A 4,723-nucleotide genomic window follows, 5' to 3' on the forward strand; every position below is an offset into this window, starting at 1 on the left:
CAATGCAGGAACACCTAGAGAGGTAGGATGAAATCCAGGAGCGTGAAAGGCTCTGGAGGACCTCAGGAAGAAAGCTTTTCAATAAAGGAGGAATGATCCACATCAAAGGCAGGCAACAGGCTGGGAAGGAGGCTTCAGAGTGTGCCAGGAATAACAACTGTGCCTCAGCTCATGTTGTGTTCCCTCTCCCCCTGCAGCACCATCCTCTTCTTTACATTTCATTTGTAAACTCTTCAGGGCAGGGACCTGGGCCTCCTCCCTGTCTAGCAGTTCAAGCAATCATTTGCTGTTCGTACCAAGAATATTAATTGGATGAAATGCATGTGTGCTCTTAAATACAGGGGGGTGATATATACCTGAAACCACATTGCCATTGATTTACTCCTTGTACTGCCACCCCAAGAGTTCAAAACCCTGCATCAGGTCCTTGCCCTCCTTCCCCTCTATGGAAATTGGGAGGCTGTATCAGAGAAGAAAAGAATACATCATAGGAGAAAAGAGGGAATTGTTTTAGCTTCTGCTTTTTCAGTTTCCCAGGATCACCCCCAACACAGATGCAATAATCTCAGTACAAACATTCAACCTTAAATGCACATAAAATGCGCTTGTAATTCTGCAGAACCTGGCTACCCTCTCTCTCTTCACTCACTTTTGCTCTCCTGCTGCCACAGAAAACCTCCTTTCCATGCTGGCTGGTGGCCTCCAGCACCTACCATGCACCTCAACTTGCAATGGCAACTTGCAAGATCCCAATTCTTCCAGCCCCTGCCTATGCAGTAAGAGGTGTGTTCAGCCCAGAGAGTCTTTAAACATATTCCTAAATATTTATACTGTAGTTAGCAGCAATCCAGGAAGGAATTTAAGTGTTTCTTTGTGTGTCTCTAGCTCCAGTGGCACTTAAAGCATGTACATAAGGGCTTTGCTAAATGCGAGTGGGCCGTAATGCACACTTAATTTCTTTGCGGTCTGGACCCAAATGTTTGCATATATTGCAGTGATCAAGCTCTGTCTCTTGATTTCCTGTCTGCAGTACAGGGATAAAGAGAGCAGATGATGATGTGTGATGGAGACCCCATTGGCCTGACCTTGGGATTGCTGAATAACTCATGACTGGCAAAATCCTGGATTGATTTCAGTTGGATTTTATGAGGCATGGAGCTGGAAAGACTGATTTTTTCCCTCCTCATTACATGGCAATGACTAGCCTAGCCATGGTTCCTCATCCCGCATTCAGTATTTCCCATGTCTGCTGGATGCCAAGTACTTTCTTTCTTCTCTTCCTAGTGCCCTGGTTTTTAACCTTTTTTAATTTGTAGACCCTGCATATTTTCTAAGGTAGAAGTGCCCCTCTTTAGAAATTCAGTAGCCATGGGCCTGTCCACACAGGACAGAATTTATGACAATGCTGAAACTAGTTTTTCTTGCTGCTTTCTACAGACACTTACAGGTCCACAGAGACCAGAGTGCCGAGCACTGCCCCTGGCTCCTACAAAGGCTTTTGTCTGCACCCAATGTCAAGTGCCACCAGTGACCATCAGTATGTGAAAAACATTGTTTGGATTTAGACAAAGTCCCTGTCAACCAAAACTCCTTATCATTTTGCCTTCCCTGTTTAAGTGAAACTGTTCTCTGCTCTTGGTAAATTCAAATTTTAACACTACAGATTTTCTGCAACAGAACACTGCCTTGATAACCATTTAGTATGTAGACGAGGAAGCAATTAATAGCGAGCAACAAAGAGGAAAGAAGATTACTGCCTTTTAATCTTTCATTTATTCTGTGGATAGCTAATAATTACTTAAACGTTATGGCCATTTACTATTACTTGCCAAGTTTCACAAAGCCCAGTTTCTATAATCATCTTTGAAAATAGTAAAGGAAACTACATATCTAACAGAAAGAAGCAGTTTCTGAGGGTATAGTCACAGAAATTCTAGACCACATAGTAAAGGTTTTTAGGCACCTGCCGCTCACTAAAACCAACAAAAATTAGACACTGTTAATGCTCTTCCAAATCTGGATCCTCATGACTACAGTACTTGCTGTCGAGTGTTATGATGGTAGAAAGCTGAGATGAAATTAAAGCCTACATCTACTCACAAGGGGCACAAGCTGTTTCTCTGTAGTTGTTTTTATTTTTATTTTTAAACCAGAACTGCAGGACAAGCCTTTTCTTCCCATTGCCACAGTGTTAATAGAAGCCATGTTTTCAGCTCTGATAATAGTAAAAAAAAAAAAAAAAGTGTGGCAAACCAGTTGTGACTTATTTGCTTAGTATCAAAAGCCACAGAATAAAACGTGTAACATCTGTGTCTTCAGCTGCCATTGTGGGGCTCAGACCTCTCCTTCCGCCAGACAGCAAGAGAGGCCACGACAGCAAACTGGCATGTACAGTCAGAGCTGGAGAGCGGCCACGGACCAGAGGTGAGAGCCGGGTGCTGGGCCCCAGCAGTCCAGGCTATTTCTGGTTTTGCTACCGGCTGGGTAAGCATGAGGGAGCTGCTCGCGGCGGTGAGGCTGAAAGTCTTTGCTGGCACAAATCACCTGCTTTACATTCTGCGAGGGGTTTGCTGTGGCTTTGCAGAGGGTTTGCATGGCAGGTGGTGCCCGATTGTCCTCTGCGCTCTGCAGGCTTAGCTGGAGCAGCCTGGGCATGCAGGTCAGTCCAGAAGAGCTCAGACCTGCTGGTCTTCCAGGTAAGCCACAAAATCTGCCCCTTTTCCTTGGGTTTTGTCAAGGGAGGGAAAATACAGCAGTAGTGATTGGCAGGAGGCAAGCTGCTGCTGGGTGAGAGCTTTATGTCATTGTCTCCTTTAATTTCACCATCACTAGCTATGTCAGTGAGTTTAAATATGAGCAATGGTGTTGCTCAGTATTGTCAAGGGCATGCAGAGCCCCAGCCTGGTATCTAAATGAAATCCACTGAAAAATGACTAAACAGGATTAGCACAACCTGAGTGCAGATACAACACACACGCATGCTCATGAATCATCCTACACCTATGTGCAGAGGTGCAACAGCCCCCATCAGAGACAGCAGAAGAAACTGGTGTTGGCATAACGGGATCAAGCCCTTCCTCCAGGCAGGGCATTGACTGTAGCCCCCTGCGAGGGCAAACGCAGCCCTGTAAGGGTGCTCCCACCCAGGCAGGTGCCTCCGGACAACTGGGGAACTGGTGCATGGCAGGGCTGGTGCGGTGCGGGGGGCCGACCTTCCATCCGCTCGCCCCTGCCGCAGCCCCTCTGCTGGGGCTGGCTGCAAAGGCTCCCAGGGCTCCCGCACCTCAAAGCCGTCGTGCACATGTGGGTGAAATCCCTCTCCGTGAGACCCCCTGGAAGCCAAGGAGGGAGGAATGAAGCTGTCACAAGCTTAGGGTCCTGCTGCAGGCAGCTGCCTGCGATGCGGTCCGCTCAGGCTGCAGGCAGGGAGCTGGTGTTGCAGGCAGAGCCGTTCACACAGGAGCAAGACCTCCTCGGGGGAGGGCCCCAAATTCTGCCATTTGTTTCCCTTTTCGATCTGACAGGGCAGAGACAGATTTTATTGAGCTGCTGAGCAACTCGTGAGGCCTGTCTACTCACCGAGGCTTTTCTGAGAGCGTGGGTTGAGAGGTTTATTGGATCAGGGGATAATTTAGTATCCATTTTTCACAGCATGTCCATTCATATTAACCTGCCCTCACAGTCTGTTTCCCTCCCCGCCACCCCTGGGTACTGGAGGGATAGGAGTGGAGGGAGAGCCTTGTCTCCGGCTGTTTGTTTGCGGTGGGAGTCCTGGGTCCCCAGGAGCACGGTGCTCCCCCAGCATGGGCAGGAGCGTGGGGCTGGATCACTTTACTGGCACCACCGCTCCCTTTTTTCAGCGTGGGAGGAAGGGGGCACTGATGAGATCTGCCAGCCCACCCCCCAAATGCCGCTCTCCTACCCTGCATCAGCTCCTCCCAGCAGACAAGAGGGGGTATTTCTAGAAGGCACATTAACCGTAGGAGAACCTGTGCCTCCCGGACAAAGCTGTCCACCCCACCAGTCAGGAGACACACGAACATGCCTCTCCTCCTGCCTGGCTGCTGAGGACGACCCACGGGGAGACGGGCAGAGCTGCTCCGAGTTCGACATTGGGTACACCAGGTTTCCCCTGCTTGAAAGCCTTTACCGCTGCCCACCTGCTCCTTTAGACAACAGTACAAGTTCTCCCCAGGGGTCATCTGAAGCAGCACCCTATTGCATCAGCCCACCTCAGGCTGGGACTGGAAGCCCAGCTCTTTGAATGTGATGAGCTGGTTGCCTTTTGAAGGGTCCCCCATAGCTACCTTTGATCCAAAGCTCACCTAGAGTTCTCACTTGGAGGGAACATCAAAGATAACAAGAAGAGTTTCTAGGGAACATCAAGGATATCAAGAAGAGCTTCTACCACTACATTAGCACTAAAGGCTAAAGAGAGAAGACGTAGGCCGGTTGCTGAATAAGGAAAGTGATTTAGTGACACAGGGCACAGATAAGGCTAAGGTACTCAGTGCCTTCTCTGTCTCAGTCTTCATCAACAAGGTCTCCCAGGCCTCTGGGCTTAGAGGAAAATTACGAGCAAGTGGATAGGCATTGACTCTGGGATTGCCTGAGAGATCTTGCTCTCTTCAAGTCCATGAGACCCAACAGTTGCATCCAAGAGTGCCAAGAGAGCTGGCCCGTGTCCTTGCAAGGCCACTCTCTAACATCTTTGAAAGACTGT

The sequence above is a fragment of the Buteo buteo genome, chromosome 8, assembly GCF_964188355.1.
Source record: "Buteo buteo chromosome 8, bButBut1.hap1.1, whole genome shotgun sequence".
Classification (NCBI taxonomy): Eukaryota; Metazoa; Chordata; class Aves; order Accipitriformes; family Accipitridae; genus Buteo; species Buteo buteo.